General features: G+C 31.6%; 1 non-coding gene across 1 annotated transcript; it reads left to right on the top strand.

The window, feature by feature from the left end:
* The first annotated feature begins 211 nt into the window (after positions 1–211).
* LOC128291990 (small nucleolar RNA R71) lies at positions 212–318 on the top strand. Its single transcript, XR_008281974.1, has one exon. It is a non-coding gene; the product is annotated as a small nucleolar RNA R71 (small nucleolar RNA).
* The last annotated feature ends 15,303 nt before the right edge of the window (positions 319–15,621 follow it).

The raw sequence follows: 15,621 nt of genomic DNA, 5'->3' as shown, positions 1-15,621 counted from the left end.
AACTGAGTCGATGTTATAAACGCCAGCCCTTTTTGTTGGCTTAGTCCTCATGACTTGCCACTGATAATTATTCAGTGACATTTCTTCAATGAATTCATAAGCCTCTTTAGGTGTTTTGTTGTTGATGGTTCCTCCAGCAGCTGCGTCAACCATTTACCGAGTTGAGGGATTCAGACCATTGTAGAATGTTTGTACTTGAAGTCAAAGCGGTAACCTATGGTGAGGGCACCTTCACAATAGATCCTTGTATCTCTCCTATGCATCGTAAAGTATTTCTAAGTCCATCTGCACAAAAGAAGAAATATCATTAAGTAACTTAGCCATTTTAGCCAGCGAAAAATATTTTAGTAGAAATTTTTCGGTCATTTGTTCCCAAGTAGTAATTGACCCACGTGGTAACGAGTACAAACAATGTTTAGCTTTGTTCCTTAATGAAAAAGGAAATAACCGAAGACGAATGGCATCATCAGAAACGCCATTGATTTTAAATGTATCGCAAAATTCCAGAAAGTTTGCTAAGTGAGCATTGGGATCTTCATCCTGCAAACCATCAAACTGAACAAACTGCTGTATCATTTGAATTGTGTTAGGTTTCAGTTCAAAAGTATTTGCAGCTACAGCCGGTCTAACTATGCTAGATTCAGTTCCTGTTAGAGAAGGTTTAGCATAATCATACATAGTAAGTGGAGCAGGATTTTAATTAGCCGCAATTGCAGGAGGTAGCTGATTGCCTTGGTTTTTAGCCATCTCTTCGGTTGGGGGTTGAGTATCATCTTTTTGCTCGTTCTCTGTGTATCTTAAGCTTCGCCTTATTTCTCTTTAGTTTCTACGAACTGTGCGATTGATTTCTTCATCAAAAAGTAATGGTCCTGACGGGTTTCTTCTAGTCATAAACTAGGAAAACCTGCCAAGAGAAAGAAAAAGTAAATTAATTAGTAATAATTAAATTGCAAGAAAAAATAAATGGCTAAAGTAATAAAAATTGAGCGTTCCTAATATTTTAGTTCCCCGGCAATGACGCCAAAAACTTGATCGCGTGATTCGTAACAAGTAATAAATATTTATAATGAAGATCAAACCTAGACTAACTATTATCGCGATGTAGGCAAGTGTACCTATCGAATAGTAGTATAGTAATGGCAAGACCGGGATATCATACCCAAGGGAACCAAAAGTACTGTAATAACTATCTTTTTATTATCTAGCCTAAGAATAAAATGGTTTGTTTTAATTAACTAATTATTTAAACTAAGAACGCACAGAGAAAAGAATTGGGGAATTGCTTTTGGGAAAATCAATTGACTTTAGACAATACCTAAGGAAAAATCCACCTAGACTTTACTTGTTATTCTGGCTCTGAATCGGACGATTTATTCATTCAACTTGTTCCGTAGAGATCCCTAAGTTATGTTATTATCCCTATTCAAGACTAATAACGTCTAATACCTAGATTGAATAACCGAGACTTTTCTCTAATTAACACTCTAGGTTGCATTAACTCGATCTATGGATCCCCTTATTAGGTTTCACCCTAATCTGGCAAAATCTTGTCACCCTATTTCTAGGCTGCAATCAACTCCGCTTAATTATGACAAATGTACTCTTAGACAGGGTCTATTCCTCCTCTGAATAAGAGCGTGTCTTGAATCAGTATCCTGGGATATCAAAACAAGAATTAATAACACATAATTAAGAACAAGTTAAATATTTATCATACGATTCAGAAAATAATAACAAGATTCGTCTTAGATTTCATCCCCCTTAGGTATTTAGGAGTTTAGTTCATAACTAAATAAGAAAACATCTCCGAAGAATAAAGAATACAAAACATAAAGAAAACCCAAAACTCCTGAAGGGAAATTGAGGAGAGATCTTCAGTCTTGATGATGAATTTGGCTTCTGAGATGGATCAATCGGCTTTCTTGGGGTAATTCCTTACCCCCCTTCTCTGTCTCCCCTTTTCCTCTCTTCTAGGGTGTATTTATAGGCTTTGGAATGCCTAGAAGCCCTCAAAATAGCCTTTTCCGAATTGGACTTAACTTGGGCTCGACAGGGACACGCTCATGTGCCATGACCGTGTGACGTGATTTCCAGGCCGTGTTCGATCCGTTAAATTGCACACGGCTGTGTGGGTCAATGGCCAGGCCATGTGAATCGTGAAAGCCTTGGTCGACACCCTAGAAAGACACGGGCGTGTGAGCTACCCGTGTGGCAAGGCTTAGGCGGTGTCATCTTCTCGATTTGGTCCGTTTTGTTCCTTTTTGGCTCGTTTTTAACTACTTTCGCTCTTCTATGCTCTCCTAAGTGTAAAACATGGAATTAAAGCATTAGGAGCATCGAATTCACCAATTCTAATGAGAAGTCATCCATAAAATGCATTAAACATGGGGTAAAAATATGTATGATTTACAGTTTATCAATGCAATATCACTTCGAGCAGCACGAATTTCATATATCATGCCAAGATGGGATCAATTCCTCCCAAGCCTATCCTAGAGAAGTCGGTTATGAGGTGATTTTGCTTTGTACGGTTAAGGGTGGAAGTCAACGTGGAGGTCTTAATCGACGACCATTATGCGATAATGGATCAGGGTATAATGGGGGAGCCTATTGACGGTCGTTATGTGGCCACATGCTTAATCATTTCGAATACCTAAAAATGATGCCCTATAAATACCATACAGAAGTTTAAGGGCATATTCATACGGAAAAACTCTAGGGTTTTTAGCTATAATTGGTGTAATTTTTTCTCTATTTCCAAGCAACTCATACCTTTAACCTTCATCCTTGTTCGAAGGCCAGCACCATTATTGACGTAAGAGAACTCTCAGGTGGGGACTGGTTGTTACGGTGCAGTAAAGGTGATGCTCCTTTTGGAGTGACGACGATTGTCATTATTAGACAACCTATTAATAACCACAACCGTTGCTGCGCCGACTCGAGTTTGATCTCTTTTGTGCCAGAACATCTGCTATCCTCTTGACAGCCCTCTTGCGTCCACCTTGGTGTTGGCCTTCAGACAAAAATGAAAGGTTAGAGATACCGACTGTTTAGAAATAGAGAAAAAAATTACATTGATAAAATCAGAAGTCCCCAAAGTTTTTCCATATGGTTATGGCCTCAATCTTATGTATGATATATATAGGGCATTGTTTATGAGTATCCAAAAAGCTTTAACTCTTGACTGCGTAATGACCATCACCTGGTCCCCCAGTTACACTTGAACCTATGACCGTATCACGGCATTTGACTAGGACCTTTACGTTGACTTCGATCCTTAATTTTATCAGGCATTATTACCCTGAAATTGGACTTCCCCACGATGGGTTTCTAAGGTCATGATCTTATCCCGCCATGACATATGAAATGTATGTGTGCTGAGGCGCGTTATCACATCTGCGACCCCTCAAAACTACCTGAGAATTTCCGTCAAAAACCCTGAAAACTTTCAAAATACCCTAAACCCCAAACAAAAACCTTGATAAAAAACCCTAACCCTAGGAGAGAGAACTGGAAAGCGCGTCTAGCTGGACAAGGTCAGCTGGGCGTGCTTTCCATAAAGCTCTTTGAGCTGGATGCGCTTTCTAGCAAAATCGACCTATATGCCTAATTAAATTTAAAACTAGCATAAAACCCTAATTAAAAAATTGGCCGATCGACCTTATTTTGCCCTATTATTCAACTTTAAATGTATAAAAACTCTATTATTATATTTATAAAATATTAATCATGATAAGTAACCTAATATTTTTATATTTATCACATAAATTAATATTATTTTAGTTATTATTAATAATAAATAATATTACAATAATATGCAAAATGCAAAGTTCTATTATATATAAAATAAAATAAAAGTTATTTTCAATATCAACTTAGTAATATTTTCATCTTTCCAAAAGTTTTTCAAACTTGTTCTTTGATGTATATTAGACTAGGGCTTTTATATGAAGGGTTAATATTTGATACACTCACAATGTATGGTATCGCGATATTGTACCCTTGATATCGTAATATCAACCCAGATTTATTTTTGAAACCTTACATTTGGTCCTCAGGTTGGAAAACTTGGCTACTATCTTTGAAATCACGATACCGAACCCTAGATATTGCGATATCCACCTAATGTAATTTGAAGTTGGGCTACTTTCTTTAGTATCGTGATACCCAACCTAGGATATCATGATAACCAATTGTTACATTTTGAAAATTTTGCAATTTAGACCTAGTTTGACCCCAAAATAGAATTGAGTTTTCATAAGCTTATATACGACGCAAAAAGTAATTGTTTATTATATTTTAAGTTTTTTTAACATTGGATTACATCTATGATTATTTTTTTGTTAACTGAATGATTACAGTTGCTTTGGCGAGGAATGCGACACCTTGTAGCTCGGACCCGACAATTGGATCAAGTATAGGATGCTACACATACTACTTTACGTTTAAATGTCAATTAATAAATTTAAAGTAAATTGTAATTATATTTAGATATAAAAAATTATAATTATCAATTTACTATTTGTTAACTTTATACTAATATTTAGATTTCAATACTATTTGTAATTATCACAATATTTAAATGACAACTAAAATTATAAATTCTACATTAGTAATATGGTAGAAGAGAAAGGGTATTTTAATTGATTCAAAAGTTTTTTTTAAACTCGTACTTATATATATATTAGATTATAGATAGATTAATTTTCAATTTTAGTTTTTAGACTTATTTTGACAAAATGAGTTGCTTTTGAATATTATTTGACAAAATTTAAAATATTTTTCATAAATATTTCTAAAAACAATAATTTTCAAGAATTTTTAAACTATTCTAAATATAAAATATTTGTTTTATATCATAAAAATTTAAAATTAATTAATTATTAAATAAAATATAAAAATGGTTAAATTTCGGTAATCACGATTTTTTAACTTGTGTTCCATAAATCGTCTAAACACCTTAATTTGAGTCGATTTTTAATTTTTCGGTTTTCCTTACTCATCCCTAAATAATACCTTGTCCTTCTATTGATATTGTAACTGCACTTCACGTTGTTATTTTATTAAAAAATTAACCCGCAAATTTCTACTTAAATTATACATTTTTTTCTCATATAAGTACCTAAACTTTATGGTTGAACATTTTTTTTTATCACAAGTGATACCAAAACTATTTTTTCTTAAGTTGGTATATTCGTTAGTTCAATGGTTAGTCAAACTGTTAAGTCTATTTAAACTTTGAGTTATTACCTAAATTATACATTTTTCTGAGTTAGTATTTAAATTTTTTATCACAAGTAATATTTAAACTAATCTTTTATTATAAATTTACCCTAAAATTTTATATCGGTTAAAAAAGCTAATAATAGATTGCTACATCATAAAACTTCAAAAAACATTTAAATTCTTTCATTTTTTTCCATTTACATTATTTCTCTATTTTTTTAATTTTTTCTTTCTTCTTCATTTATAATGTCTAATAATACCAATAAAGTTTAAAATTCTCCCTTCCAAGGTCGAGACAGTGGTGATTACTTTTATTTTTGAACTTCATCGCTTGCTTGCTAAACTTGATAGGATCAAAAAAATTCTTTCATCAATCAAAACTAGTGTTTTTAGTGTCATGCCCGAAAATATAGGATGACTTAAGCTTGATGGTTAAGTAGTTAGTACACTCCTTAGAGATCCTAGGTTGAAGTCACTTTTCTCCCATTTCTTCTCTCTTTTCTTTCTCATCTTTTTCTTTGCAAAATATTTTCTCTCCATTGTTGAAATTATTTTTGCATCCCGAATCTGAAATTAATTTTTGTTCGACTCGTTTTTCCTATCGATTCTCGATATCATTGTTGTTAGCACTCATTTCTTTTCATCCAAGATCGGTAAGTAAGCCTTGTTTCAATGATTAGAACTTGTAATTTTTGTAGTAGTAATGAATGACGTAAATATTTGTTCGATCAAATAATCTTTTTTAGATTCTTGCCCAAATCTTGAGTAAATCATGCCAATCTTGAAATCCATCATTGTATAAATATTATTTGAATGACTCGTTTTAGATGCATTGACCCATATTTGAGCACAAAGAATGTTGGTTGAGATCCCGGTAATAGGTGTGTGATCTTTTATGAGGAAATTGGAGCAAACCGTGTCTAAGATTAGGGCCACACAGACATGTGGACCGCACTTCCCTACACACGACCATGTGCCTCTAAAACTCTAGGATAGTTTGAATCTCACATGGCTAAGAACCCTCCATATGGCCTGCCACCTGACCATGTCTCCCTTGTAGCTTAATTTTGAAAATTCCACACGGTTACAATCTATTACACGACTTGGCCATACAGCCATGTAACCCATCCACACAATCTATAGCATCCCATACAGCTGTGTGCCCCTATTTTTCAAAATTTTCAATTTTCCCTAGAATTCTATGATTTGTTCAGTTTAGTCCCTGAATGGTTTTCGAACTGTTTTTAGTGTTTTATTTTATTCAGTTAAGTATCTGATGATATGAATAATGTTAGAATCCATGATTTGATTGACTAAGTTAATATTAAATTTTGATTAATACATTTTCTATTGTATCGATATTTGAGATTGTACGTACAACATGCCTTATGTTACCGTTAATTCGAACAAATAATAAGCATTACTTTTGCCACAAAATTGATCTGTTATAAGCATTTTATTTGCTATTATATCGAACTGTTATAAGAATATTGATTGCCATCGTATTATTCTGTTAAAATCATATTAAATGCTACCATATTGATTTGTTTTAAGCATGCTATATTGCATTGCATTGGGTGGGATGATATGTATATAGGAAGTTACTGACAATCTATCTACAAAATTTTCTGTGTATCCATAGCCAGAGGCAAATTCCATCTGCGGGATATTTGCTGTGTATTCTACAGCCAAAGGTAGATTTCATCTGTAAGACTTTGCTGTCTACCCACAATTAAAGGTAGATTCCATCCGCAAGATTATGTTTTGTGTCCATAGCCATTGGCAGTTTATCTACAAACCATTAGTGGCTAAGCCACAATTCGGTGTGTTAGTGGATGGAGTTCAGGGGAATTCCCATTTTGGTGTGTAGTAATGGGGTAAAATCTTTTCTGTTAAAGCTGAAACTGGAATTTTTGATATGACATATATATATATATATATATATATATATATATATTGTTGAATAATCTGATACATTGATATTTTGATATTGCCACTGTAAATTATCTCTATGTGACATATTTCCATATGCTTAATCGTTTGTACTGGTTTTCTTGTAATTGAACTCACACTGAGTGTCATACCTCACTCCTCCTTTAATTTTCAATCTTATAGATAACCCACCAGGTTAGGGCGCGGGCACAGGCGTGACATCCAGAGTGACTCAGCTCAGTTTTAGTTAATAAAATATTTGAGATTTATTATTTTATCTTTTAATTATTCAATGATTGTATTATTTTCTTTTGGAATTTTGGCATGAGACATAGAATTTGAGTTTTATTTTATAGCTTGCATGACATTTAATTTAATCTTAGGACTTCAAATTATGAATATAAATTAGTTATGCATGAACCCCGATTTTATTAAAAAAACATAAATAGATATCACTTTTCTGCTGCTAAATTATAATTAAAACTTTGAATAATAAATGAATCAGTAAATTAACTAAGTTTTCTTCTAAAATAAACAAATGTTTTAAGGTGATAGTTTAATAAACTTTGATAGCTTACTGGGCCACATTGGTGGCTAATGTAATCTTCCAAATTCGGATCTAACGTCTAGGCCGGGTTGGGAATGTTACATTTGGAACCAGGTTAGATAGGCATGTTAGACTGGAAACCAATTGCGGTATCGGTCTGAAGAGAGGAATTGAACTAGTTGACCTACGAACCAATATGGGATAATTGAATAGATTTTCTCTATTTATAATCATTTTTATTTATTTTATGAATTTTTAATATTTTATTTGATCAAACTGATCGAATCGAGAACCGATGGCTTGATCGGTTTGACCACTGATCCAGTTTTAAAAAACTTGATTAAAACCATGAAATCTAAAATGCTCACACTTGTACAAAGAAACCCAAGATATGAGGAAGAAGAAAAACAAAAAAAGAAAAGAAATATATATATACATATACATTTAAAAAAGAAAATAATATTTTTTTATCTTTTTTTTTAGATAGACCCAATAGTTTGACTAACAAAGAGATATCCATTTGGGGAAAAAAACTAGTTTTTTTTTTGGTGATTTACAGTAACAAGGCAAAGGTCAAACAACAAACGCGACTAGCGCGACTTAAACCCAAGCCACACCTAGGACGACGAACACCCTTGACCATCAAGCCATCACATGGGGTTCAAGAAAAGTAGTTTAGGTACTAATTGTAAGCCTAAAAAATTTAGGTGCCAAAATGAAAAAAGAAGAGATATAATTTCGATACCAATTTATAGATTAAGAACCAAAAACTAATGAAATTTTGTAACTTGCAATAAATATAAAAAAACCTCCTTAAATTCTTTAAAAAAATTTAAAATGGTGAAAAAACTTATGTAATAAATATATTTATAAATATTAATATAATAATAAATGAGATTTTGGTTGGAATAATAAAATTAATATTTATGAAATTATCTTACCTTAAACTTAAATCCAATCAGATATTTTTGGGTAAATTACTTTACAAATCATCTAACTATGTTTAAGTTTATTTTTTGTTGTTGAATTATAAAAAGTTACAAAATATTTATTCGATTAATCACATTTATTTTTTCAGGTTCAATTTCATTAATTGTCATTAATTTTGTGATGGAATGATAAAGTGACAATTTAAAATTTGTATATTAATAAATTTAGCCTTCATCATTTGTACATCACATTAATTTAATTATAAAATTTAAAAATTAACCCTTAATATTTACATATATTTCAAATTGATTATAATTCTAAATATATATATATATATATATATAATGCATACATATTTTCAGAATAACAATAAAGTTAAAATTAAATAAAAATCTTACATTTTCCTTCTCCACTTCCCTCACTGCCTCTACCCCCGCCACCTCCTCCTCTATTTTGTCACCTCCCACCCCGCTTCTATTTTCAGATGCTAGCTTTACAACAATATATAACTTCTATCTCTTAATCAACCTCATAAGTGATAGAACCTCTGTTTATTAAATCAGTAACAAAGACCAGAATTGTTTCTAATGTGACTTAATACTTAATTCTGCATGGTTTCTTGGTTGGAGATAGGTTTCTTTTTCCTTCTTTTAAATTTTTTAGATAATTATAGGTTTAGATTAGAGTGTTTGAGGGATTTAGACTTTGCTTCATAGAGTAAAATAAATTGAAGGGTAAAAAAATGATTTTTCTTTTCATAAATGTGCTTGATAGGAAAAATAAAAAATATAAATAAAAGCTTTTTTTTATTCATTGGTAGAATTGAAAATTAAAAGAAAGAAAATAAAACATTTGAAAATGTATAATTTTGAATTAACATACGCACCTGTCTCATCTTCTTTTATCTCGTGTTTCAATTTGGAACTATTTATTTTTACACATTAAGATAGAAAATGATCATCACTCCTATTTTTTTCTCTCACTTTTTTTTTCTCTACCAAGCATACTTAAAATTGATTTTCTTTCTACTTTTCCGCTCTCTCTTTTCGTCCTACTTTCCATCCAACCAAATACACAATTAAGAAATAGAATTAATTCTCTTTTCTATTTATCTCCTATGGTAATTTGGCCAGAAAATGATTAGAAACAGAAAACAAACTTGCATTTTAGGGTTCATGCCTGGATGATTATCATTGCATTTTTTAACCACATCTGGCATTCTTACAGAGAATTAGCACAGATAGGTGTTGCTATAGGTATAGAATAAAAAAAAATCGAACTATAGTTTTGGATTTTCTTTAAAAAGGGCATGAAGATCAGGTCCTCGAATTGTCAAGGGCTCTCTTTAGTTAGCTTCAACTCTTCTTTCAATTACCTTTATTCTTTTTATGCTTCATTTTTAGAAGACTAGGAAACGCCAATCTGGACTTGATGAATATCTCCTCCCCTGAAAAGATGGATATTTGAAGGCTTTAATATTAAAAATTTGGGTGTTACATACTTCAGGGTATTGTGTATCCCAAGATTTAATAAGCTTTTTTTTATTCAAAAGATAATAGGCAAGAACAGCATGTAAATTTGGCTTAGCCAAAAATGGTTAAATGAATTTAAACTTAGTTAAAACAAGCCTCCATCAGTTAAGCTATTTTAAGTTATTAGGCGCAGTAGTCTAGCCCCTCTACATAGCTTGTACAAGTTTAATGATGTATGATAGCTTATAAATAAAGGATCTCAAAGTTATTCTAAAGAAGAGGAGATTTGATTCTTTTGAGATGTTACAGTTATTCCAACACAAAATCGGCTGAATAACTATGGCTTTCACTTGCAGGATGTTTAGTGGGCTGTGTTTGTTAAAATCCTCTATCCGAAATTATGGAAACAACACAACTCAGAACAATTTCTTGATTGGGCAAGAAGCTTCAAATCACTGAATACTCATAGATTCATTGAAATTGGGTGGATCAAACTGAACACATGGTGCAATCAAAGCGGGAATTGATTAATGGGATATAAGAGAAATGTGATTTGCAATGTGCTTCATGCTGAATTTTGGGTAGTCTTGGATGATTTGATTAGGGCATGACACAATGGACCTAGAATGTGACAATTATATGATGGTGAACATATTGAAGACTAGATATGATAAAGATGAATAATCACATGTCCTTAGTGAGAAGTATGTTATAGCCCAATTTTGCCCTATGACCCGAAGTATATTATAGCCCAATTTTGTCCTATGACCCATTTACAATTTTGACCCACTTAAACTCATTTACATCAAAACCCAACTAAGCTCAATTTTAAACCCTAGCCCAATATCTAAAACAAAAAAACAAAAAAGAAAAAAAACCCTAGCCCCTATGGCCACCTGCCCTATGGTCTGCCACCACCTTCTGCCACCACCGTCGGCCACCTACCCTCTGCCACCACCTGCTCCTCCAAGTTGCACCATCACCTGCAAGGGATTAGAAAGAAAAGACAGAAATCATAGAAAAAGACATGTAAAAGGGTTATAAAAACCCAAATCAAATTTTGTAAAGGGGGATTGGCAATTTTTAATAAAAAAAAACATTATATTTCAGCCACCAATATTCAAGAATAGATCCAACACCAAGACCAAAAAAAAATCAACAATCGCAAGGAATCAAAATCTAAAATCAAAAGGTGCTATTTTTTTTAAAAAATTTCGAATCTGTTTTTTTTTTCTCTTTTCTTTTCTTTTCTACATACATATATATATATATATATTATATTATTAAACTAAAAAAAAAGGGGTTTACCTTTTCCGCCACTGCAACAAGGTGAGTCATGGCTCACCGGGTTCGCCGGACCAAGAACACCTGCAGAGAAAAAAAGAAAAAGGGAAGTGGTTTTTTTGAAAGCAAAGGGAAAGAATGAAAATTAAAAAAAAAACTTAGTTTTTATAAAGGACTAAAACGACGTCGTTTTGGTCTAGGTTTTTAAACCCCAAAATGGCGTCGTTTTGAGATGACCCACGCGTCGACCCGTGCGTCGACTCGACCAGCCTCAGGGGATCCCCGTGTTTTCAAAGGAGGGGCTAATTGCGCTTTTAGCCCCTCCACTTTTTATCACTTTGAAATTAGATTGTTTCATTATTTATAATTTAGCCCTGTAATTTATTTTTCTCTGTAATTTGGTCCCCGATGCTGCACTGCGTTTTGGGGGGAAGGAATAATTTCTGTTTTGATCCTTCCAGGTTGCACACGTGTTCATTTTGGTCCTTTTCGCTTTATTTCTTTTTAAATTTTCCCCAAAACTCTATTTTAGTTCAATTTTAGTCCTTTTTTTTTATTTTCGTTTCTTTATTAAATATTATTATTATCATTTCTAATATTATTAATATTATTATTTAGATTATTGTTATTATTACTATTATTAATATTCTTGTTATTAACATTGTTTTTATTCCTTTTATTAATTATTTATTATTATTATTATTATTATTATTATTATTATTATTATTATCATCAATATGTAATAATGTATACTTTTTATGTAATGTATATGTATATACATGTTTATATATGGTGTTACTTTATTACGTTATTTTAATATCTTTATAATATTTGCTTTTTATATTTTAATATTATTATTATCATGATTACTATATATTAGTGTATAATTTTTTATATATGTATATGTTTTTAATATATTTATGTATCTACTTATGTAGCATTATTATTAGTCGTTTTATTCCTAATATTTATATATTAATGTAAAAATTTTAATATTATATTATATATGTATCTATATATTTTTCATATATATTATGTATATATATTTTCAATATTGTATTTTATATATATTATTATGTATATATTTTAACATTATTAGTTATACATCTTTTATACTATTTTATGTATATTTCTAATATCATTGTATATTTCTAACATCATTATTATTTATATATATGTATGTATTTATATAGCGTATGAATAGTTTTTTATATTATTATCATTTCTAATATATATATTATATATATTTTATATATTATGTATGTATTTTAAGGTTATTAGTTACATATATTTCTTATACTATTTCATGTATGTATTTTTATATCATCTTATGTACGTATACAAATACTATGTTATATATATATAAATAATATAATTTTTAATACCATATTATGTACGTATTATTGTTGTATCTATTTTTATCCCTATTATATTTATTGTTAATACCAAGACATACATTTTATTATATGAGTATATATATACTTTTATATATATAGTATTATTTTCATACATCATTATATTTATTATTATACATATTATTTTCACTATTATCACTTATTATTTTATTTTAATATTATTATGTATATATTTTTCATATATGTTATGTACATACATTTTCAATATTTATTTTATATATATATATATATTATGTATATATTCTAACATTACTAGTTATATATTTTACTATCTTATGTTTATACTTCAAACACTATATATAGTATATTTCTAACACTATTACTATTTATATATATATATATATATATATATATATATTCTACGTACATACTCTTAATATCATTATTATGTATATATATTCATTGTTTTTATTTCGTGTTTGATACTATTATTACGTTTAATATATACATGCATTATTATTGTTTTTAATATTATTGTCGTATTTATTATGTGATTCGATGTATTTCTAACTCTTATTTTTTGTTCCTCGCCCATTTTATATCATTTGGTTGTTCACTATTTTAAAGATTTTTATTCATGTTTTTTACTAATTTCAATAAATAAGGCAATGAATTGATTTAACATTCAGCCATTGATTTCATCGCTATGTTGGGTGAAACTCGTCGGTTGATGTTAAAGATGGAATACCCTTCTAAAATTCGAAAACTAAAAAATCTCATTTTTCAAGTGGATCACGATTAAATGTCAAATCGAATTTGTACTTTTGAAAATCAAGACAACACGAGTTTAATAAAGATACCAATTTTGGGCGTCACGGGGGTGCTAATACCTTCCTCGTGCGTAACCGACTCCCGAACCCTATTTTTCTCTGAATTTTAACGTAGACCTAAACCCGGCCTTCTTTTTACCCAAAAAATAATTTTTTTTCTAAAAAGAAGATTTATTAGGTGTCCGATCACACCTAGAAAAAGATCGGTGGCGACTCCCTTTTTTAATAAAATCGAAAGTCGGTTTTCAAATTTTCAATAAATTGTCTCAATTAGCGACCAAAGCAAAATTTTTACGTCGCTACAGCTGGCGACTCCACTGGGAACCGCATTTTTGAGAGTCGAGTCGAGTTAAACGCGTGTTGTCAAAATTTTCAAAATTCCCTGTTCAAATTAATATTTAGTCGTGATCCCCAAATTGTGTTTTTGAAAAATCATGCATTTGCATCGTGTTGTATATATTCTTCTAACTTGTTTTATCTAGTTGTTTTTCAGCTTTAAATTTTTATGGTTTTAGTTTTGGTTTAGTTTTTAAATAAAACGTAAAGGTTTGTGAGTTTCTCCCCACACACCGTGCACTTGCATTTTTACATCACATGAGCTCTCTACCCGGGCTCTGTCCGCTTAAGTGGAAGTAAACGCTATGCCTTCGTGAGTTAACTCGTCCTTCCGCACAGGCTAGTGAATACTTCCGGGTTACATATGACTTATGCTTCCGTGAGTTAACTTGTCTCTCTGCATAGGCATAAGTAAATGTAATCCCTCGAATTGAACTCGTGAGCCTGTGATGGGCTACGACCGAGGCTTCGTACTAGTCTTAGTAGACGATAGTGCGAACAATTCGAATATCTGTCTAGAACCGAAACCGCATATAGTGAACCATATAAGCCACCTAATTAGAGTCATGCCGAACCTCTGTCCGTTAATAGTCACCAAAATAAGTATATAGGAGAAACGCCTCTTACCTTTTATTTCTTTAACATTTACACTTTTTATTTAGATTTTCCGTAATTTATATTTGTTGTAATTACTAACCAAGGTTGTTTATCTTTATTTTTATTTTTCATCATGCATTATAGGCATCATATTAGGAAGGTGTTGACTAAAGATCGGTTGCCAAAAAATGGGTTTCTAATGGAAGAGTCAATTATACAAACAACCGAGAAGAATGCCGTGGTTCAGGACTGGTCTCTAAAAAATCAGAAAAAAAAGGGGATAGTCTAGTGGAAGGATGTATTGCCAACTGTCAATGTTCGCCAGAATAACCTTGAAGATTTGGTTCGGGTTTGGAATCAGTAGAACTCGGACACTATGGTATCTTCACTGAGAGGTACAGGGATATAGCCAGCCTGATCGCTATCAACATAGATGAAAGATTGATTCAGACCATGATCAAATTCTGGGATCTGGCTTACTAGTGTTTCATTTTCAATCAAGAAGATATGACCCCAACCTTGGAAGAGTACGCTGCATTACTTTGTATTGATAATGTGCAATTCTATAAGATTTATGTGAAGGAGCCCAAGCCGAAGACTTTCAAGAAAAAGCTGGTAAAGTTGACTGGCTTGACCGACACGTGGGCCGAGAAACAAATAAAGAAAAAGAATGAAATCAGTTGTATTCCGTGGTTTTCCCTGCGGGATTTAGTCCTAAATCATCCTAATATTTTGAAGTGAGTGAATCTGTTTGCTTTGGCCATTTACGGATTGGTTGTCTTCCCAAAAGTTCTGGGACATATAGAGGTTGCAGTAGTGGACTTCTTTGAAAAGTTAAAACAATGAATCAACCCTATCCCAACTATTTTGGCCGAGACCTTCAGATCCCTAAGCAGTTGTAGGAGAAAAAGGGAAGGACGCTTTATCGGATGTGCGCAATTGCTTAATGTTTGGATTTTGAGTCATTTCTGGAAAGTAGAGCGTACACTGTACCACATGTTTTCAAAAACCTTCGCCCCGTTGGAAGCCTATCTTGAGAAAGAATGGCCAAAGGATGTCACCGAAGAGCATTGGGTTTTAGTTTTTCAGAACCTTCGAGCTGAAGATGTAAT

This window comes from Gossypium arboreum, chromosome 4 (genome assembly GCF_025698485.1).
Source record: "Gossypium arboreum isolate Shixiya-1 chromosome 4, ASM2569848v2, whole genome shotgun sequence".
In the NCBI taxonomy this organism is placed as follows: Eukaryota; Viridiplantae; Streptophyta; class Magnoliopsida; order Malvales; family Malvaceae; genus Gossypium; species Gossypium arboreum.
The sequence above is the reverse complement of the archived record's forward strand: the minus strand, read 5'-3'. Positions and strand labels throughout refer to the sequence as shown.